At 43.0% G+C, this 24,194-nt stretch overlaps 1 protein-coding gene across 3 annotated transcripts in view; it reads right to left on the bottom strand.

The window, feature by feature from the left end:
- The window catches only part of CHL1 (cell adhesion molecule L1 like), a 199,556-nt gene that overhangs the window by 137,178 nt on the left and 38,184 nt on the right, over window positions 1–24,194 (bottom strand). For 2 of the 3 annotated variants that reach the window (XM_035106606.2, XM_035106610.2), the window contains exon 3: window positions 11,035–11,117. The exons of the other annotated variant lie outside the window; for it this stretch is intronic. The gene's annotated coding sequence lies outside the window, so the exon portion shown is untranslated. The remainder of the gene's footprint in view (window positions 1–11,034; window positions 11,118–24,194) is intronic. 3 annotated transcript variants of the gene reach the window in all.

The following is a 24,194-nucleotide window of genomic DNA, read 5'->3' as shown; positions in this document are numbered from 1 at the left end:
GAAGAGTCGGACACGACTAAACGACTAAACAACAACAACAACCAGTGTGATCCATAAATAAGGTTAGGCATCTTGACATTAATCAATTTCTTGGCTGAAACCCCTTCAGTAACCACGAAGCCTCTTTAAAATTCCTATTTCGGTGAACAGCTCTGTTGAAAGTCTAAAGCACATGATGCGTTTGTGGTTCATACATGAATCTTCTTTCTAAAGAAAAATGAAAGTTGATATCTATCTTTTGGCCTACTGAAATGGGAACTGCTATCACTTTCTTTGAACTTTCCAAAGCATGATTGAAGATTTCAAAGGCCTATTATCAGTGGGAAATGGACAATGCCAGTTAATTAAGATCTTATCATCATGCTGGATTCAAAGGAGGTCTCTTGTGCAAAACAAGAAAAGGATCCTGAAAAGAGTCACTTCCTCCTTTTAGAAGCATCAGGAGTAGACAGAAGCCAAGGGCCCACAGCCACAGAGATGAACATACACTGAGGTGTCATAAGGGGGAACTACAGCTCCTGCATCTCATACATTTCCTTAACATGCCAGTCAAGTAATGACCCACAACCATCTCCAAATTATGGTGACCTTGTTATGGAGGATTCTGGTTCAAACTAAGCCTAGTACCAAGTGTCATCAAGCACAACAGTGCTGTTGGTTCTCAGTGGGCCCCTAAAGGGACCTGACCCACCCTTTGCAGCTGCTGTGGTATCATGGAAGAAAGGAGAAAAGTCATTTGGTGGTGATCCCATGAGCAAGCTTCCAGAAAGCTCCCAGTGACCTCAATCCCAAGGCACCACTGGGTTTTGGGCTGCTTAATTTACACACTGTGACACACTGCAGCATGAGCCGATGCATACTGTGCTTAGAGAATCTCGCTTTGATGTAATTTTTAGCCCTGTTTACATCTGTTTCCTGTCCAAGGGCACCAACTGAACTTTGAAGTCACTTAAACTCTGAGCTTGTGGGTCATTTGTATTAAATCTGAATGAAAGAGACTGATTTATGATGTTTGCTGCATGATCCATTCATTACTTCAGCATTTGGGTTGCACAGACTAAATCTCTTACATGCACCACTATTTCTTTCTTTCTGGGTTTGATTTCGTGTGTGTGTGTGTGTGTGTGTGAGAGAGAGAGAGAGAGAGAGAGAGAGAGAGAGAGAGAGAGAGAGAGAGAGAGATTTAAGATTTTTATCCAACCTGTGCTCTTTGTCCCTTATATAATGATTGCTTTTAATTTTAGAAGGGGCATGTATATGACAGACAAATTCCCAAGGTTCCCCCTGCCCATTAACATGACCTGCTTTCTATTTCCTTGGGGCAAAAAGCCATTCCACTGAGGGCATGTAATTTGCTTCCTTCATTGAATTTTCCCTCTGGTGATTTGTGTTGCCATGTTGCATATTCTCACTGATTTTATTTTAAGTCACCTATTTTTTAACATTCTCACATATTAGTCTGCAGACATGCTTATTTCCGCATCAAAATGGGATTCCAGCTTTCAATTTACTGGAAATAACACACCACCTTTGATGGGATTACTCTCCTTTTTATTTTTATTTTTTTTGACTGCTGGGGTCCTTACAATATTTCACTGCCACTCAGTATGCATAAAGGAACGCAGCCTAGTTTTCTATTCTCTTTGCCTTTTCTTTATCAGTGTTGCCTATCTAAACAGCAACTGTGGGGAAGAGACACAAGAAGCAATAAGCACACAGACAATGAACTTACGTACTCTGGTAGTAATGAGTACATCCATCAAGACAATTGCAGTCATTAATATTAATAATAATTAATAAAGGGAATGATTGTATAAAAAAATGTCATATGGAAATTGATTTTACATGGCATATTGAAGGCTCGATGGCTTTGCAGATTGGGGACGCAAGAAAGGGTCTTTTATCTCAAGGTTATCAATTCAAATGCAACCATGGTCGATACAGGTAGGTAGCCGTGTTGGTCTGGATCAAAGTAAAATAAAAAAATTCCTTCAGTAGCACCTTAAAGACCAACTAAGTTTTTATTTTGGTATGAGCTTTCGTGTGCATGCATGTAACTGAAGAAATGTGCATGGTCGATAGCGGGTGGAAGCCAGCTGGGGGTGGATTTTGACTTTGTGATCCCAGTCTACTTTCTAAGGGACAAATGCTTATGTCAGCAGAACACTGTAATCACCAGGACTGTCCCTTTGTTACTTGTTCTAGCATGGATTTTCAAGTCTATTTGTTCATTTGTTCATTCTTTTGTTTGATATCCACCTGGTCTGAGCCTTTTATTAGACAGAGTTAGGCATCTGCCTCAGGCAGGGTGTCAGGAAAGGGCAGGAAATGGTTGGTTAATTTATTTAAAAAAGGGTTTTGATGGCAGGGAAGTGGAGAGGCATTTGTGGGAATTCCTGCCTCAGGTGGCTAAATACCTTGGCCACCATTGGGTACTAGGCAGATGGTATAATGACATTCTCTGCTTTGCCACAGGCAGAAAAATGTCCAGACCAGCCCTGGATACCCCTTCACTAGAATATAAAAACAATTCAAACTATCACTTCATGAGAGAATGGCAGCCATTTTGGTGGCCCTGATCTCTCACAATTTTGCAGCACCAAAGTACTTTTTGTGTCCCCAAAAAGTACTTTTGTGAGGGAGTAAAGGTAAAGGGCCCCCTGATCAACAGGTCCATTTGTTTCCGACTCTGGGGTTGCGGCGCTCATCTCACTCTGTAGGCTGAGGGAGCAGGCGTTTGTCCGCAGACAGCTCCCAGGTCATGTGGCCAGCATGACAAAGCTGCTTCTGGCGAATCAGAGCAGTGCACAGAAACGCCATTTACCTTCCCGCCGGAGCAGTACCTATTTATCTACTTGCACTTCATTGTGCTTTCGAACTGCTAGGTTGGCAGGAGTTGAGACCGAGCAATGGGAGCTCACCCCGTTGCAGGGATTCAAACCGCTGACCTTCTGATCAGCAAGCCCTAGACTCTGTGGTTTAACCCACAGTGCCATCTGGGTCCCCTTTGTGAGGGAGACCATGGCACAAAATCACACAAGATCACTACAATCAAAATGGCCTCCTTGCCAAAACAGGAAGAAGGTGTCCAAGATTCTGGCTTCAAGGCTTTGGAGGGTATGCTATAGCCAAATTAAGTCCATTAAGTCCATTAGAATTAGGGCAGTGCTTCCAGCCATATAGCTGATCCGAGACAATCGGGGATCACTTTATGAAGCTAACTGCTTATGAGTCCTCTCCCAAAAATCACAAAAGCTGCTAGAAATAGGTAGACACTTCAGATTCTGATGACTTTTAATGAAAGTTAATGCTTAGCACTAACATTTTTGTGCGATTCTCACAAAGCACCTATAATTGGATAGCGACCAATTTGCGAGCATCATACAGCCATGCTAGCTATCTGCTCACAAACACACTCATTAGCACAGTTAAAGGTAAAGGGACCCCTGACCATTAGGTCCAGTTGTGACCAACTCTGGGGTTGTGGCACTCATCTCGCATTATTGGTCGAGGGAGCTGGTGTACAGCTTCCAGGTCATGTGGCTAGAATGACAAAGCCGCTTCTGGTGAACCAGAGCAGCGCACGGAAACGTCGTTTACCTTCCCACTTGGAGCGGTACCTATTTACCGTATTTTCTGGCGTATAAGACGACTGGGCGTATAAGACGACCCCCAACTTTTCCAGTTAAAATATAGAGTTTGGGATATACTCACCATATAAGAAATACGACCTGGCATATAAGACGACCCCCGACTTTTGAGAAGATTTTCCTGGGTTAAAAAGTAGTCTTATACGCAGGAAAATACAGTATCTACTTGCACTTTGATGTGCTTTCGAACTGCTAGGTGGGCAGGAGCTGGGACCGAGCAACGGAAGCTCATCCCGTCGCAGGGATTCGAACCGCCAAACTTCTGATCAGCAAGCCCTAGGCTTTGTGGTTTAACCCACAGCGCCACCTGTGTCCCATCGTTAGCACAGTTAGTTATCTGTTAATGGATGCCCAATTTGACTGGAGCTAGTGTAGTTGAACCGCTAAAGGGGAAATCCTTTCCACTGCTGTACATAAGGTCTAAGCCACCTGACCACATCTGGAGACAAGAGAGCTCTGTTGAGGTAGCTGGTGTAATTTGTAGTCAGCAAGCATGAGATTTTTCCATTTTATTTCCCTGGAGAATCTTCACTGCATTTAGAAAGATGAAGACGGCTGAATTATTATTATTATTATTATTATTATTATTATTATTATTATTATTATTTCACCCAGTCATGCAGTTCTGTCAGATGAAAAGAAAAACGCAGAAATGGTGGTGCTTTGACACCCAGGAGCATTATTTAAATATCTATTGCATCTACCATGGTTGCACCATAAAAGATACATTCCTTTTGAAGTAATCTCATGAAGAACCAGGGAATCAATACAAAAAGTAAAGGTAGCTGTGTTGGCCCATAAGTATATATAGGAAAAGTATATATAGGACAATACCTTTATTAGGTCAAGCAAAATATCATAAAATAGTGTGCAAGGTGGGGTTTTTTTATTTAAAAAAAATGTGCAATTTTTCTACCAGTTTAACGAGGGACATGCCCCTTGTACAATGGAACCAGTTTTCAAGGTTATTCCACAAAAAGAGAATCCATAGATTTCTTCATCAATATAGCACTGTGTGATTCTTTTGATTTCAAACATGATCAGCCAACTACCACCACATGATGTGTGACCTGTGGCTAATTCATTGTTGAGACAGTGTACACAAGGCCAAAGGCACAGGCCAACCTAATATTTCTTTCAGGTCATGCTATTAACATTGAATCCTGAGTAATGTTCAATTCGAAATTTGCGTTGCTAATCCATTCAGCACTCTGGGAGGTGCTTCGTCTCCTGGGGAGCATTGTCCACCAAGATGAATTGTGAGAACCTCTGGAAAGCTATTGAAGCGGGTGGTGGGAGGTCTTGACACCATCTGTTCCCAGTCCCCGAGGAAGACCTGCGACTGAGCTAAGTCTGAACTGACCTTTCCTTCAGGCATATATATGCTACACATTTGACTAGTCCTTGCTAAATGAGAGGAAAGGTGGGAAATAATAGGGGTATTCCCTAGGGTAATTTCAAAGGATCTATTTTCACATAAGGTTTGAAAACAATGAAATATATTTCCAAGATGTGTGTGTGTGTGTGTGTGTGTGTGTGTGTGTGTTTTGCATATATCCTCCATACCTAACCTTCATACACGCCCTGCCTCTGTAGCCAGTGTCACTTATCATACTTTATCTTTTTCACTTCTAATCCCCACATAGATGCTTTTGGGTTGGGAACAAGATGGATTTTGTAGAGAGCTGAAAGGAAGTACCACTGATTGTGGTGCATATACCGTACTAATCTGATTTCCCTCTCTGCAAAACAGATTTTTCACATTTGTGTATTGCATTTTGAATTTGAACTAAGAAAAGAATGACAAGAAAAAGGTGTGGGTGTGGGTTGATTAAGGTATATGTACATTTCTATACCACTCATGTACTTTGTGGTTTTACAATCTGATTTCATTCTGTGAACCGCCCTGAGACCTGCGAGTATAGTGTGCATGTGTGAGTATGTGTGCGAGTATAGTGTGCATGTGTGAGTATGTGTGCATGTGTGAAGCAACTGTATTCAAAAATATTGTATGCATCTCTCTGTGTGTATCTCTATATGTGTGTCTAGATATCAAACACAAACACGGAACAAGGAATTGTTTGAGTGCGGATACTGATGTAGTTGGGTGGACGCGGGTGGCGCTGTGGGTCTAGGGCTTGCCGATCAGAAGGTCGGCGGTTCGAATCCCCATGATGGGGTGAGCTCCCGTTGCTTGGTCCCAGCTCCTGCCAACCTAGCAGTTCGAAAGTGCAAGTAGATAAATAGGTACTGCTCCAAGCAGGAAGGTAAACGGCATTTCCGTGTGCTGCTCTGGTTCACCAGAAGTGGCTTTGTCATGCTGGCCACATGATCTGGAAGCTGTACGCCAGCTCCCTCGGCCAATAACGAGAGATGAGCGCCGCAACCCCAGAGTCGGACATGACTGGACCTAATAGTCAGGGGTCCCTTTACCTTTACTGATGTAGCCAGCTGATGTACAAACCATGCATAAAAGTTTCAGTGGGTTCACTGAACAAATGCAGGGAGGCAAAAAAACCTGGAATGTGGACTCCCAAACAATCCAGTGCTCAGTGGTCATGGAATTCTGGATAAGGAGTAGAACCCTGGGAGTCTGGAAAACAGGATGGAATGGCGTATTCTGGAAGGGAACATGGCTGGCTGGCTGCAGTTGTGAACAGGAACACTCCACAGTGGAACGTCATGCTACAAATCCAACTCACACACATCTAAAACAGGAAGGGTACGCTATGTGAGCAAGCATGATTGATTTGAACTAACAGTTTGCAATCAGAATGTCAGATGGAACAGGAAATGAGGAGTACTTAAATTTGAAAGTGTCAGAACTCAAGTCTACTTGGAAAAGCCCCCTTCCTCTTTTCTCCTCAGAGCCTTTTCAGTATGCTGCTGCAGGGGCAAGGAAGACACGGCGCATGACTTAACAGTATCCTCCTGTCTAAGCAGTAGACAAAAATAATCCCTTGCCGACACGTGGTTCTGATTTCAGAGCCAAGTGCTGCTTTTTGGAGCTGAGCCCCCTCTGAAATTAGGCCAAAGGGATGGTTCTCACTGTCAAAGCATCCTGCCAGCTTGAGTTGCAAATGACAAACATGATTTCTGTCCAGGTACTCCAAGGTACATCGAAAACATGCCAGAATGTAAGAATGCCAAGCATCAGCCGTCAAGGACACTTGTCCTTGTAAGCCTGCTTTTGTGAAAATCCCATTTCCAGAGATGAGAGGGCCTTTGGATCTGTCTAGAGCCCTTCTCCCTTCATGCATTATTAATTAATTTATTATTATAGTTATTATGATCTTTATGAAGTGTACCGAAGCCCTATTTATCCGAGATCAGCTAATTTTTAATGAGCCAATTCTACTACCAAGGCCACTTCTTTAACCAAACGGTGTGGCTTTCCTTAAGGAAGGAGACAAAGGCCGTTTGGACGCCTCACGTCGATTACTACTCCAGCATGAAATATGCTCCAAGTTTTAAAGCACAGAATTGTATACCGCAGCTTAGAAAGCACCAGCTGCAAATATGTACTGAAACGTACCTTTCAAAAAAGAAAAGAAAATGATCAAGATCTTTTTAAGTACAAGGGAAGATTCCTGGAAGCCCCTTTCAGCACAAACAGCAATTTATATACAATCGCTAAACTAGCCTGAGCAGAAAAAGAAGCTTTACATACAAAAGAGTGTCCATTTAACTATGTGCTCTGTAGTTTTATAGCACGTATTTATATGCATGGAATGGGGAACCTCCCTGCAAATGACTGGAGCAAGGGTTCATGCTCTGGTCAGGCAGAGCACGGGTCATTTGAAAAGGTCTGTGCAATTGGAAGCTGTTTAAACACTGTGGGGAATTAGCATGTAAAAGGAAGAGAAAAAGAGAGAGGAAGAAAGCTGAGACAGGACAGGGGAACAAAGTGTTCTCTAAACTTGCCTTTGAGTGACTGAAGAAACGGGCCTAAACAGGAAAGTACACACACACAAAATGTAGGAGTAATTCCCCCCCCCTCTCTCTCTCTTTGGTACCGGTAGTTGAAATTCAGGATCTCTTATTGCTAATAGCTTTCTGTGACTGCTTTCTCCCACCATGGACAAACAGATCTGTTTCAAGTCCATGTCACTTTTGCATATGTTCATCTATAAATCCATCCCATCTCATTTCTGTATTCATTTACATTAGAAAATGCACAAAATATGTGCTTCCTAGAAAGTACCTAAATGTACTTTCTCTGAAAGTATGTATTTCTTATATGCATTTTTGAAGATTTATTTGAGTCCAGAACTACATCCCAAACTTTGAAGATGTGCAAAATCTGAAGGACAGCTGCACCCTGTTGCATACGGAAGTGATCAGGTTACTTCATGTTGGCGTTCACTGTGTGCTGGATCAGACCAAATGTTCATCTAGTAGTCTAGCATCCTGTTTCCAGTTGTTTCCAGCAAAATAGTCTCTGGGAAGCCTACAAGTCGGGCATGAAAGCAACAAATGCCTCCCATTGTTTGTCCCCCAGCAACCAGGATTCAGAGTTATTCTGTCTCTGAACATGGAAATTCCATTGAGCTATCACTGGTAATGGCTGGTGATGGATCTATATTTCATATGTTTGCTTAATCCTCTTTTAATAGCCATCTTGGACAATGGCTATCACCACATCAAGTTGAAAGATAACTCCACAGGCAAATAAAACAATTTTGTCTGCCAATTGATTTTGAGTGACCCAATGCTCTGGTATTCTGGGAGACAGGTAAACATTTCTGTCTATCCGCTTCTCTGTCATAACATTTCTGGATTGTCATCAAAGGCTATAAATTTTCCAAACTATTATTATTATTACCATTATTATCATGCTGCCCTTCATCCAAGGATCACGGAACAGTTTACAATATAAAAACAAAATGGTTACAAACAAAACAATACCCCCATGTTTAGCCCCCAGTCTAAAAGGCCATAGATTGTTTAATTAGCCAAAGTAGAAGAGGTATCTCTTTGCCTGGCACCTAAAGATATGTAATGAAGGTGCCAGGTAAGCCTTCATAAGGAGGTCATTCCACAAGCAGGGAGGGCCGTTCTGGACCTCTCTTGGAGGAGGCACATGAAGAAGGGCCTTGGAGGATAGTCACAGGGTCCATTTCAGTTCTTATGGGGAGAGGCAGTCTATTAAAGGCAACCACATTGCTGCTGTCAAATCTGGAAATGACTAGACCATTGATAACTGAGGAGAGGTTTGACTTCTCCAGGCAGAGCCACAGCTAATAAGAAATTCTCCTGGTCATTGGCATCACTGGACCTTTCCTGGTTGAGTACGTGGGAAGTTGTTTGCACTGGCTGGGAAGTGGGTTGGGGGGGGGGGAACCACCCAATAAATGGCATCTTCAGGTCAAGTTACATCATAAATAATCTGCAAAGATTTAGCAAGCTTCATTGTGAGCAGACACTGTGCCATTGACATCTCTTGTTGGAAAGGCAGCTTGGATTTAGCTCCTAACTTCACATATTCCTCTGTATACTTGTGGGGGTGAAAGAAAATTAATAATATGCTTCATAATAATGGCAAGTACCTTTGTAATTTGTGCTGTAAAGCAGCCAGAAAGGCTTAGACACTATTGTGGAAGGCTATGCCGAAAAAGAGCATTAATTTAAGATAAATAATCTGGTAATGTCAGGCCTCTTCTTTCACTAAATAACAGTTTTGGCAATGTCAACACCAAGACAGAGCCTTTGTGTTCAATGGCCTTTTAATGTGAAACTAAGCTTTTTGAAAAATCTGAAACCCACTGCATCCCAGACAAATCTTCTCTAATGTGCAGAATAATACAAATGCCCCTCAAGTTTTAAACATGGCAACCATTGCTAGAGATGTTTTCTTTAAAAAAAACAAAACAAATTTCAGCTGTCACCATTGTCCCCCTTTGAAGCAAAGGAGAGGTAGCAAAGCAGATTAAAAGCATTATTCTTCAAACAAACATCACTTGACCAGAACTAAAGTACAGACCTAACCATTTCACTTTTTTTTTCATCGTTCCCATGGTCTAAAAGCCATCAGAGCCGATTTCTTGATCCTATTTTTGTATATTTGGAATCATGGGTTACAGAATAGAAATTCATACAATCATACACACAAGAAATCCTGGGTAAACCACATATGGTCTGACATTCAACTAAACCAAAGAATAAAGAAGCATCTGTTCTGAAGTGCCCAGTGCCCATTACATTATTATTGTATTTTCTTTCATTTTGAGACATTTTTATATGCATTCATGTAAGATTCCTAAAGAGGGTTTAAAGGGAAATAAACATTTCCCTAATTTAACACCTTAGTTACATGCTATCACATCTATATTGGTGTGTATAATAACTGGGTACAGGATTGCAGTCTTAAAACATTTCATTTGCTATGTGTTAACTGTAAACAGCCATTTCCCATTCCTGACTTCTGATCTTGTAGCTTATCCTCTGCAAGCCTATTCTTGCTTATTCCAGCTGCAATACTGCAGCCTAGAAATATTCTGTAGCACTTCTGATTTAACTATCCAGATAAAGCAGGAGTAGGTAGACCAAGATCTTCAACTTTCTCCACATTGAACTTCCCTTCCTGTGTTTAGACCTCCTGGTCCCATGTTGGTTCATCCCTAAAACAGGATGCCAAGATTGGACTAGCAACTGGCTGTAGGGTGCAGAGCAGCCCAAAACCAAGCCCAAGTCTGATGCGCCCGAGCCCAAGCAGCTCACAAATAACCACACACCCCAAAAAACCTGGACATTTCCTTTACAATCTAAAAATCTCCCCAGATGGGCATGTTGCCCTCCCCCCCAATAAAGGACATGTCCTGGTTTTCTCATGTGTATGGCAACCCTATTGGTAGATCAGGCTCCCTACAGTATCAGTCCTAAGAGGTAGAGCCTTCTAAAATATAATGAGTCGAATACTGGAGAAAAAACACTCTCACAGCAGCCCACAAGCAAGCTACCATCTTTCTATGTATTTAGCTCATGGGGGGAAATAAAACACAGCATAGAAACACAGTGTGATTGTGCCACAATAAGATGAAGTAGACGATTTGCCTTCCTTGGAATATCCAATCACATTATTCTGACGAAAATAAGCACCCTTGCTTACATATAGCATACAGTCTGTCTTAATATGGAAGTATTTCATAATTACATGACAGAAACCCTAGAGAAATTTTCTCATTATTTCTATCATCTTTAAATACCAAGCCTGTTAAAAATGAATCCAAATCTGTGCACAGTACCCAATAAAGAAAAATGCCTATTATTATTATTATTACTACTACTACTACAAAACATAATAATCACAATAAATATAATAATAATAGCATAGTTGGCTTTTTCGATTGTTCAAAAAGAGCAAAGAGGATACAAATATTCTAACCAGTAATGCCGGCTCCTTCTTTTTTCCAGCCTGGGATAAGATGACACATTCAAATCTCTTTCATTCTTCTCATTTCACAGCCCCTTTAGACAAACAAAATACAAGCAAAGATGGGACATTAATGTCAGACTTGTCAATATCTCTGACAGGCTTTGGATTTAGTTAGTAATAGCAATAAAAAAAATCATCTTGTAGGGTTTATTTTTAAATTTCTGTTGTATTTCATTTCTGCAGCTGGGTTTGTCTTTGAACCAGCATGCCCTCTGCCCCACTGGCTTCCCATCTGGGTAATAGTTATTTATATTTAAATATTTTCAGTATTCTCAGCCTCCCTCCCCCAAGAACTGAGGTGATATGCTTGTGAAGGACTCAGTAGCTCCGAGGGTTAATCCCACATAACTGCTCAATAATCCTGTAGTTTTTAGCAAAATGATTAGACACTTTCATGGATACTTAAAAATGGCTATCGGCCATGATAATTAACTTGAATCTCTCCATCCAGAAGCAGTATAGCTTGGCATAGCAAATTCTGGTTATCAAAACCAGGGCCTGGGTGCCTCCCTCATGACCTGCTTGTGAACTTCTAGGGTCAATACACTGGTCACTGGTGAAAATATAATACTGGATTAGATGGCATGAGGAAGCCCCAGTGTAAGACTATTTGTTCGTTTAACCCTATAGTGGTGGCATCTCTCTTAAGATGGCAGATATCTCTCCAAGATCCTTTGCAACACTTGCTATCTCATTCTTAAACTCAACAATGCAGTATCTGTGGTCCTCTGGATATTGTTGAACTCCAACTCCCATCAGCCCCAGGATGACCGCAGGTTAAAGATGATGTGGGCCTGGCACGGGGCACACAGTGAGGAGAAGGGGGCACAGTCCTGTCACACTAGCACTAATTCTTGCATTATCACATGTATTCAGTCAGTGGCAAAGCTGCATGCTCCGGTACCGGGGGCAGAGAGCAGATGGGGGCATGGCTGGAACACATCCTGGGTGGTGTGACATGCGTCCAGGGGGCGTGACAACACCTGCAGGGGTGTGGCACCCGGTGCACAGGGGGTGCGCGGCACATGGCCAGGGGGCGGCCACAATGGTACACCCCTGCCCGATGGTGCAGGGGTGGTGTGCTCCCCCCGCCCTCCCTTCCTCCGTCAGTGTATTCAGTTGAATACCACCCTATAAATGTAATCAATAGCCCAAGAGTATCATTAATTAATTCCTTAATTAAACACCAGAAAAAGACTTTTGTGCACAGATATGGGATTGGTGTTTTTTTTGTTTGTTTTTTACAAATAACAAAATGTCACCACCACTGTCAGTACTCCGAGGGGAGGCGATTCCATAGAAAAGGGGCCACCACAAAGATCCTCTCTCTGGTTGCTGCCAACTAGAGTTGTTTGGACAGGAAGCAGGGAGAGAGGTGCCCCTGCAAGCATGCCGGTCCCAAGTTGTTCGGAGCGTTGTAGATTAAAAACAAAACCTTGAACATGGCCCAGTAGCTCATTGGCAGCTAGTAAAGCTTATTCAAGAGTAAATTTGCTACAGCATTCTCCACCAGCAGCAGCTTCCAGACCAATCTCAACTTTCATCTTCTAGGTACTCCATTTCCATTTAGTGGCCCACATACAGATCATTACTGGCTTTCATCACTAGCTCTCATTACTGGCAGTGTGGCTCCAGGATTTCAGATACATTCCCAGTTCTGGAAATACTGGGTTTTGAACCTGTGACCTTCTGCATGCAAAGCAGATGCTCAACCACTCATCTACAGCCCTTACAAGTACCACCACCCTTTGATCTGAGTGGCAGTGAGAAGTATGAAAGCACCTTAGGAAGTCTCATCAGGGAAGTCTATCTCAATCTCCCTCAATGCATACATTACCTGCCTCATGAGTGAAGGAGTTTATACTTGGCTACTGTCATCCCATCTACCAACCAGTAAGAGAAGCAGGCTTCACAGAATAACCTCAAGAGAAAGATTGCATCCCTCTGTAGAAAGGCAATAACAGCCTTCCCTATTGGCCAGCGTCACCAGCATACTGACACTGGCTGCCGGGTTCACATTGCTTCCTCTGGGAAGATGGGTGGGACAAACCTGGTCCCAATGGATGCCACGGGTATGACATTCATTCAGTTAATACATGCAGTATATGAATGAAGGACAAAAGTGGTAAGGACCTAACAGAAGCAGAAGACATCAAGAAGAGGTGGCAAGAATACACAGAGGAATTATACCAGAAAGATATGGAGGTCTCGTACACCCCAGGTAGTGTGGTTGCTGACCTTGAGCCAGACATCTTGGAGAGTGAAGTCAAATGGGCCTTAGAAAGCACTGCTAATAACAAGGCCAGTGGAAGTGATGATATTCCAGCTGAACTATTTAGAATTTTAAAAGATGATGCTGTTAAGGTGCTACACCCAATATGCCAGCAAGTTTGGAAAACTCAGCAATGGCCAGAGGATTGGAGAAGATCAGTCTACATCCCAATTCCAAAGAAGGGCAGTGCCAAAGAATGCTCCAACTACCGCACAATTGCGCTCATTTCACACGCTAGCAAGGTTATGCTTAAAATTCTACAAGGCAGGCTTAAGCAGTATGTGGACCGAGAACTCCCAGAAGTGCAAGCTGGATTTCGAAAGGGCAGAGGAACCAGAGACCAAATAGCAAACATGCGCTGGATTATGGAGAAAGCTAGAGAGTTCCAGAAAAACGTCTACTTCTGCTTCATTGACTATGCAAAAGCCTTTGACTGTGTCGACCACAGCAAACTATGGCAAGTTCTTAAAGAAATGGGAGTGCCTGATCACCTCATCTGTCTCCTGAGAAATCTCTATGTGGGACAAGAAGCTACAGTTAGAACTGGATATGGAACAACTGAGTGGTTCAAAATTGGGAAAGGAGTACGACAAGGTTGTATATTGTCTCCCTGCTTATTTAACTTATATGCAGAATTCATCATGCGAAAGGCTGGACTAGATGAATCCCAAGCCGGAATTAAGATTGCCGGAAGAAATATCAACAACCTCAGGTATGCAGATGACACAACCTTGATGGCAGAAAGCGAGGAGGAATTAAAGAACCTTTTAATGAGGGTGAAAGAGGAGAGCGCAAAATATGGTCTGAAGCTCAACATCAAAAAAACCAAGATCATGGCCACTGGTCCCATCACCTCCTGGCAAATAGAAGGGGAAGAAATGGAGGCAGTGAGAGATTTCACCTTCTTGGGCTCCTTGATCACTGCAGATGGTGACAGCAGTCACGAAATTAAAAGACGCCTGCTTCTTGGGAGAAAAGCAATGACAAACCTAGACAGCATCTTAAAAAGCAGAGACATCACCTTGCCGACAAAGGTCCGTATAGTTAAAGCTATGGTTTTCCCAGTAGTGATGTATGGAAGTGAGAGCTGGACCATAAAGAAGGCTGATCGCCGAAGAATTGATGCTTTTGAATTGTGGTGCTGGAGGAGACTCTTGAGAGTCCCATGGACTGCAAGAAGATCAAACCTATCCATTCTTAAGGAAATCAGCCCTGAGTGCTCCCTGGAAGGACAGATCGTGAAGCTGAGGCTCCAATACTTTGGCCACCTCATGAGAAGAGAAGAATCCTTGGAAAAGACCCTGATGTTGGTAAAGATTCAGGGCACTAGGAGAAGGGGACGTCAGAGGACAAGATGGTTGGACAGTGTTCTCGAAGCTACGAACATGAGTTTGACCAAACTGCGGGAGGCAGTGCAAGACAGGAGTGCCTGGCGTGCTGTGGTCCATGGGGTCACGAAGAGTCGGACACGACTAAACAACAACAACAATATGAATGAAAGACAGAAGTCCATAAATACTGACAAATGCACACCAGGAAGTTCTGCTTGAGACGTGGCTACCCAATGAGTGTCCATAAGTGTGTCAGGATGTGCACCCTTCATTCATTTGTCTTTGGCATTGGAAACAGGGGAGCAATACCAGTGAGCTACAGAAAATACAATTTCTATGTACAATTCTGATGGAGTCACTCCAGAAGGTGTCATAACTTCATTATCGCAATAAGAGGAGATCAAATTCTGCAGGAAATCAGTTTGCTCTTGTTCAGTTCAGACAGAGAAGTGCTTTCCTTTGGCGTTCCCCTGGCTGTCAGACCCAGCTAGCTAGCAAGCACAAAAGATCCGTTGTTTTCTCACAACAGGGAGCTGCTGTTCTATGGCAGTGAAGTCTACCTGCTTACTGGAGTCAAGGGCACCCTTTAACTATTTCACAAAGAGCCACAACAGATGATGCTGAGGGTTCCCTATGATGCGCTGGCAGTTTTCTTTATGTGGGGGCAGAAGAATGTTTTCTCATTACTGCTATAGGCATCAATTGTCTTGCAAAGCATCTGCATGGCCAGCTCTGGGATAAAGTGTATTTGCAGCTGCGAAGAATCATCCCCCCACTCCCCCACCATCAACAGCCACATTTAGTAAGTTATTGCAAAGGGCAGCTTCCAGAAACAATGAATTCCTTGATAGAATTCACTGTTTTCAGAACTTGCCTGAAAAATCGCCCTGCTGTTCTGTTGTCTGGAGGAAAATGCTTATACTCTTATTTATATGTGTTGGTTACGCGAGTGGTAAAGGTAATGCCCTAAAGACTCTGAACGATTAAACAAAGACAGAAAGTAAATTTGCATTTGTTGCACCATTGAGTCTATGCCATTAATTGGAGCCATGCTGCCTCCTCTTCAGTTCCTTGCTTTGCAATCACACTCATTTTTATTAGAAATTTCTCATTGTGACTTCCATTTTCTAGAGGGTCAAAAGGATTTAGATCAGTCAGCAGCTGAGGACAGAAAACTATTATTAATGTCGACATATTCACTGGGCAGGAGTCTATGTTCTGTCTGACCCAGAGGTTGCCTAGAAAAGAAATAGGGGGGAATAGGGTAGTAGCAAAGTTAGCCATGTGAGTAGCTGGACAAATACCCAGTGCAGAAGATGACTGAAAAACACAATGGCTGCTACTTATCAGAGTTATAATGCTTGCAATAGCACATGTGTATTCTCAAGTCCAAGCTGATCCCTCCGTAGTGGCACCCAGTTATTGAGCAGTATTCCTAGAGTAATTCACCTAATGCCATATTAGTGGTTCCCCATCACCACCAATTAAGCCTTATAGTCTGGTTCTCTTATCCATTTTTTAAAAAAAGCATTTTAATTGTGTTTAAGCTTTAATAGTTTCATGCTGCATTTCAGCTGTTTTATTTGTTTTGTATGCTGCCCAGATAACTTGTATTATGGGGCAACTATAAAATGCAGCAAAATAAAGAGTTTGCAAACTCAAACACTTCAAAATAAGTGTTCCACTGTAGATTTGCAGATGACACCAAGCTGGGATGGGTAGCTAATGCCTCGGAAGACAGAATGGGCCAAGCTAACAAAATGAATTTTCATAGGGGCAAATGTAAGGTTCTGCACTTAGACAGTAAGTACCTGATGCAAAAAGATAAGATCAGGGACACCTGGCTTACATGTGAAAAGGATCTGGGGGTCTTGGTGGACCACAAGCTGAACATGAGTCAACAGGGGAGCTCCAAGACAGCAGGAGTGGCCTTGCAGGTGTGTTCACACCTGTACAGGTACAAATGTTGTCAACCTGAGTTCTCCTGATAGCACTACCCTGTACCATCCCACCAAAGACAGCTCTGTCCCCTTTCATGCATCCCCAATAGTAACACATAAAATTAATCCAGATCCTTGCTCAAAAACTTTGAATGGAACCTGCTATTCAAGTTCCACCTGTCTTTTTTCACTTCTAGCGAAAATGACAGCTCAGATCAGATGCATGCCAGGGGAAAAGGTTAGCTGCTCCACTGACTCAACTGAAAAATATGATCACTCTTTTTGGAATGACATAGAAATCTGCATCAACGGAATATCATAGAATGTTAAAATTTCAGCAAATTTATAAATATTGCAAAGGCACATGAATCAACCAGTGTTATGAATAAGGCTAATGTCCTTGAAACAGAAAACACTTGAGTGAAATATCATCATCATTATTATTCCATCTAAAGAATGTGAACACAAAGGACAGGATATCATGATTGGGGCCTCCATATTAACAACAACTACAAAAAAAATATCAAGGAATGAATTAGGAGAGGACAAAAGATGAAGACGGAAGTCTAAGGAACTGGCATCATACATTTGCATTATGAATTCAAGCTATAATTGCAGAGCTGCCACTCAGCTGACAGGACTTTCATATCTTTAAATATTGTGATGATTCAGTCTTTAATAATTACAGCTGGAAAGTTCTATTGCTTGAAAACAGAAAATAAAAATGAATGTATCATTTTTTATTGAAATAGTATGGGAAACTACAATGCAGTTGGAAACCTAATTACTTGAAACCACTGGCCTGCCTGGGTGGGGGATGGGGGGGCTGAATAGGTCATAGGTTGGGACAGGGTGGGCCCAATCACAGGGATGAACCGGGGGATGGGGGGGGAGGAAAGACAGAACAGGCTTAGCTGCCAAGTACCCCGTTTTCCCCGGGAAACCCCCGTTTTTACTTACCTTTCCCCCTGTATCACTTTGTCTACCGTTTTTCTCCGTTATTTTCCCCTGCCGACGGCCATTTTTTTCTTTCTGATTTGCCCTTCTATGGGCACCAAAAATGGCCGCTGCCGGCTTCAAAAGTCGCATCTATGCATGTCCGGAAGTGCATAGATGTGACTTCCGGTGTTGGCGGCGGCCATTTTTGGTGCCCATAGATGTGCGGAGTGACACTGGAAGTTGCGTCGATGCACTTCCTGACATGCGTAGAAGCGACTTTTGAAGCCGGCGGCAGCCATTTTTGGTGCCCATAGAAGGGCAAAGCGACACTGGAAGTTAGGCCGATGCAACTTCCGGTGTCACACGGCTGCTGGTCCTGGATTCTGCAGTCCGGGACTTGGAAGGTAAGAGAACGGGGGGGGGGGGGACACACAGAGATGCACCTATGTAAACATAACACACAAAAAACAGGGGGACTCTGAAGGTGAGGGGAGTCTGAAGTGGGATTCTGAGGCTCCATTTAACAAACTGAGCCACTGCAAGTTTTTTAATGGAACCAAACAGCTTGGGCGCTTCGGAACGCGCCTTCTGTTTAATAAGTGCCTCGCAACATTAGGCAGTCGTTCATCATTTCCCCTAACACGCACTTGGGGGCACGGTGAGGGGTTTTTGCTTTTTAATTTAGCGGACGTTGTGTCACATGTGAGGCTCCGGCGGCCATTTTAAGTAAGGGCAGTCATGCCCCTTTTAACCTAGGCTTCATACTATGACTGATTGCAAGCCTCTGTGTCTTTAAAACAACAACAACAACCAACCATGCACTTTCTCTCCCCAGTTCTCTGTGTCCTGGGACGCATCATCACCCCCGATCCTTTTCTTTGCCCAAACGGACCTCTCCCCACCTTCCTCAACACCAAATATTCCTCACTTATACCCACAATAAAAACCATTTAAAAAAAACTTTACAAACAACACATTAAAAAAAGAAAAATACATCCCATCCCACTTTCCAAAAAATTACACCAAAAATAAAAAACCAAAAAACACACAACAACGCCCAAATCATACAATACCCACCAAAATAAATGACAACCCCCAAAATAAAATTAAACAATAATAACTTCTGCTTCTCGTGTTATTATTTTTTTAAAAAAGTAATCTAAATACAGTACATAAAAATGTTCACGATGCGCGTGCACAGGGGCCAATGTATGGAGATACAGGGAGGAGGGGACAACACTCTCCGGGGACAACAGAGGGCTCAGACAAAAGTGCATGCTGGGAAATAGAACACAGAAGCTGACAGTTCCTTCTCCAAGGGTGGGGGCCAAGGTATGTAGAAACAGGGGGGGCAACACTCCCCGGAGACAACAGAGGGCTCAGACAGGGGGGTGGGGGAGGAGGGGGCTCGATAGCTCATGAGTCAGGACAGGGTGGGGCCAGTCACAGGGATGTGCCGGAGGGGTGGGGGAAAAGGGGACTCAATAGCTCATGGGTCAGGACAGGGTGCGGACAGTCACAGGGATGAACCAGGGGTAGGGGGAGGAGGGGGCAGGATAAGTCATATGTCCGGACAGAGTGGGGGGAATCACAGGAAAGAACCACAGCAATGAGTGGCCGGGCCAGCTAGTTATTTATATAAGAAAAGCCCTGTTTTTTATATATATAACATGTGCAGAGGAGATGATCAAGCGTCTAGAAGCCAAGCCTTATGAGGAACAGTTGAAGGAGCCAGGTATGTTTAGCCTGGAAAAGAGGAGACTGAGAAGAGATATGATAGTCCTCTTCAAATATATCATGGGCTGTCACGTGGAAGATGGAACAAGCTTGTTTCTTCTGCTCTGGAGGGTAGGACTCGAACCAATGGCTTCAAGTTACAAGAAAGGAGATTCCAACTCAATATCCGGAAGAACCTTCTGACAGTCAGAGCTGTTTGATAGTGGATCGGACTCCTTCCTTGGAGGTTTCAAAGCAGAGGTTGGATGGCCATCGGTCATGGATGCTTTAGTTGAGATTCCTGCATTGCAGGGGGCTGGACTAGGTGACCCTTGGGGTCCCTTCCAACTCTACAATTCCACGATTCCATGCTGGATCATACCCATTAATCTCACATCCTAATTTCACAGGGATATAAATAAGCCTCAGGGTGTTGAGTTGGAAGGGACCCTGAGGATTATCTAGTCCAACCCCCTGCAATGCAGAAATAGGCAGTTTTCCCATACAGGGATCAAACCTGCAACCTTGGCATTATCAGCACCATGCTCTGATTGAATGATTCTGCACCAGGAATGAAGGAGGAAATGTACTCCAGACCTCCTCCTTCCATGAACAGAAGCACTTTCTATTCTCAGAGAAAAAAAACACTGGATATACCACCCATTGTTAAATCTTCACACAGGAAACAGCAAAAAGGGAGAGAGAGAAATCACATAAAGAACCAGGATCACAAATTTCTGATAATATGATTAATAATATGCCAAAAAAAAACCACCATGGTTGATTGTGTTGCTCCGATTTGCACCTCTGATTTTTAATTCAAGAAAATGTATGCTTCAGCTATCAAACCCTGGCCTGATTTCAATAACCCATTACAGCAACATTATAAAGAGCCCAGGTTTCCCTATTTGTATTATGTCTAATCCTAAATGTCCCACATCCTTGGCAGATTAAGTCAAAGCTTTGGGAAGTTTCAAGTTTGCTTTAAAAAGGGGAAAAGGAAAAAAGCTTGGGTTGACCAGGAGTTTACAGTCCTTGAACTTTTCTAGGCACTTCTAATTAAAATCAGATAGGAAAAGCACATGGCTCAGGGTGCAAACTGAGTACGTCACTTACTGAAGGCTCTTGTTGGATTCTAGTTTAGATTCTATCCAGATCCCACCTGCTTCTAATCTATTCCAGCAGGGACAGATATTCTTTCCCCAGACCATAGCAGCCATCTATTTAATTTACCAGATTAATATGGCAGATGACATAGCCCAAATCTCTGACATGCACACTGGCAAAAAATAATTTATAGTACAGTAACTTGTGATGCTGCTGCTAACAAGCATACTTTTAATCTTCCACTTACTCCTGACAAACGGAGCTGTAAAAATGAAAGGAGCCTTGGTGTTAAATGCATTTGGATAAGCAGGAAGAGTTAAAACACATGGCTTTATTTGCTCTATTATCTGAGCAGGTGGCTTGAGGTACTAAGCACATCAATGACCCAAGCAGTGCTTGTATAATGAGAGAAAATCAGCTTGCCATCCAGAACATCCTCCCCAGCAAAGTTGGGACTGTCCCTATTTTCCAGGGACAGTGCCAGATTTACAGAAGTTGTCCCAGGGATTTCTGATTTGATCCTGGAATATCCCACTTTTCCTTAGGACACCTCTATTTTTATCGGAGAAATGTTGGAGGATATGGAATTATGCAACTCCGTAGCCAAGGAGATAAGTAACTATACAACCTTTAGAAGACATCTGAAGGCAGCCCTGTAAAGGGAAGTTTTAAAAAAATCCTTTTTATATATCGTGTCCGCCCTCAAAGAGGGCACATGTTGTGGTGAGACCTGGAGACCAACCTCCTGTCTTGTGGGTGGGTAAGATTGGTCAGCCACAACACCCGATTGGTAGGTCCCTCGATGTTGAGTTCAAATCTGGCCAAAGGGCGCAGTCCAAATGGATTGAGGGACCTATATATACCCATGCACATGACCCAGAGCTTCGTCTTTTGGTGCGTGCATTGAAATATCCGCCCACCTCTCCCTACTTTTAGGGCCTTTTGCGCTTGACCTTGCTATGCGATTATGTGTCTGATTGGCACTTGGCTGATTGCCTGGTGCCATTTGAGTTTCGCCTGCTGTGTAGCAAATCATCACAACTTGTAAGGTTGCGGATAGGCTCTGGTTCAGGTGATAGGGATGGGGAAACGCTCTCACCATCCCTATGTGAAGGGTATTTCATTAAAGAAATCCAGGGACTCAATGGTTTTGCCAACCCTGTGAGGGGGTTGTGCCCGTGCCTGAGTCCAGGGGGACATCTGGGTGGCGGACATAGTCTGTTCCTGGCTTTCCGCCTATCCAGGTGTTCACCCTTGGCTGACCTATGCTGGTGCCCTGGGTCAGTGCTACATGCAAGGGTGCAGGGAGCTAGTCGAACCAGAGCCTATGCAACCACTCACTTTCTGTAATCAATAAATTTGTGGCCTAAATTCTGCCAAAAACCAAACTAAAATTTGAGTCAATTGTGAATTTATTTAGGGGGGACGTGTCTGAGTCTGAACACGCAAATATGGAAGCGGTTCAGAGTGTAGTGGCTGGGTATGTAGTGCTGGTGCTTTTGAATGGGAGCACGAGGCAAGCTCAACTTCCATGCACAGTGGGCACAGGCTCTCCAAATAACCAACCTGCAATATCTGAATGGGGCACTGCATATTGGGTGATTTGATCGTGGACAGCCACCATACATCGGAGGTGAACATCTCCCATTCAGTACATTACACTACCCATCCAACAATCCAGGTACCTTGTTGCGATGACGGCACTTGGCAGGGGTCGGTAGAGTTGGACTAATGAGGGACCATTGTAAGATCCCGGTTCCACAGCCAGTTGCTGACTACTAGAGCCAGGCATTGTGCTTTGACTATCAGAAAGGCATGGCTCATCTACCGTGCTACACAGATCTTCCACAGTCGAACCACCAAGCCATATGAGTCAAACCAACTCATGCCATGCTGGTGTTACATCTTGGCGACATGGATGGATTTCACATAATCCTGCTGTGTCAAACTTTATTCCAGTTTGATTTTTAGGTTGAAAGATCTAATAGGACCAGACCACGGGGGTGGGGTGGGATTTGCATGCAAAATGTCCTAGGTTCAATCTACAGCATCCCCAGGTAGGGATGGGAAAGACGCCTGTCTGAACTCTTGGAAAACTGCTGCCGGTCAAAGTACAGTCAATATGGTGTTGGACTAGGACTGGGGAGGCCGGGGTTCAAATCTCCGCTCAGCCATGAAGCTCAATGGGTGGATTTGGGCCAGTTGCTGTCTCTCAGCCAATTATGAGGATCTACCTCAGGCTTCCTCAACCTCAGCCCTCTGGATGTTTTTGGCCTACAACTCCCATGATCCCTAGCTAGCAGGACCAGTGGCTAGCATCCCTAGCTAGCAGGACCATCAGGGATGATGGGAATTGTAGTCTCAAAACATCTGGAGGGCCCAGAGTTGGTATAACAATGGGGAAAGTTGGAGAGAAAGAACATGTGTACCATCTTGAACTTTGAGGAGGAAACCTGAGGTGTAAACATAGCTGCCAAGTTTTCCCTTTTCTCGCGAGGAAGCCTATTCAGCATAAGGGAAAATCCCTTAAAAAAAGGGATAACTTGGCAGCTATGGGTGTAAATTAATATTAAATAGCACAGAGCAGTGATCTGATAGGAAGCTACATGGTACCCAGTGTTGCTAATTGCACTGAATAAGCAGCAACCATTTTTCATTCACCTGTACTGCCATTTCTTTCCCCTATCTGCTGCTTCTTTATCGCTAGTTTTCTATTGATTAAGACTTATTTCACTTTCCTAGAGTAGTCCCAATATAATTTAAACCTTATTACATTTCAGTTGCATATTAACAGTGCTAAATATTGACATCAAACAGGCACTTCCACTGAACTTTTTTCAGCATCTGCTAAAAACCATTTTTGATTAGGCAAGCTTATACTGTAAAAATCTATGTACAAGGTTGATGGGTGTTTTATATATTTTTTACCTCATAGTTTAATTATTTCGAATGTTTTATATAGCTGTTTTATGGATGACCCTTTTTTCATTCTTTTTTATAAAACACTTGGAGGTTTTATTTTTACATTCAAGCAGTATGTAAAATTTTAATAAATAAATAAATATTATTTTTAAAAGAAATAATACTAGCTAGCACATCATTTATTCCCCCCTCCCACACCCATCCCAGTGTTCATCTCAAAGGAACAAAACAATTCTTTCCACCTTCCTTCACTGAATTTTTTTCATTGCAATATACATTGTGTGGAGCAGCAAAAATAAATTCCTCTGCAAGTGGATAATACATTGCAGTGAACATCAAGATTTATCACACCTCTGCAGAAACCAGGAACTGTCAGGAGTTGCCTCTGTCAATATTTACCCCTTGGGTCAATAAATTCTGACAGTCAATTAAAGTCAGTACATTCCATTGACAGTAAGACTGCCTGGACTCACCTGAGGTTAGGATTTTGTGAAGTAAGTATCTGCTTATATTGGCTGGAATGATTTTGAATTTAGAATCCCTCTTGCATAGAGAGCACACCTCTGTTCAATTTGACTAGCATTACAACCCATAAATCCATTTAACAGTTACGGTAGTATTTGCTAACAGTTGGTGGGCAATATGCACTCAACCTGTATGCAAATTGAAGAGCACAAATTTGGCTTTAAAGAGGATGCCTGTCCCCTTTACATCTGCTGCAAAGTAGGTTATTTTACAGTGGTTTTTGCATTCATTTGCATAATATATTGGTTTCAGACACACGCATTTAGGTTATTAACACCAGTCTTTTAGTGACTAAAGAGACATTAAATGCCATGCAGTCTAGAAATGGCCAAATATGTAAGTAGAATAGACCGATGT

This window comes from Zootoca vivipara, chromosome 2 (genome assembly GCF_963506605.1).
Source record: "Zootoca vivipara chromosome 2, rZooViv1.1, whole genome shotgun sequence".
Taxonomy (NCBI): Eukaryota; Metazoa; Chordata; class Lepidosauria; order Squamata; family Lacertidae; genus Zootoca; species Zootoca vivipara.
The sequence above is the reverse complement of the archived record's forward strand: the minus strand, read 5'-3'. Positions and strand labels throughout refer to the sequence as shown.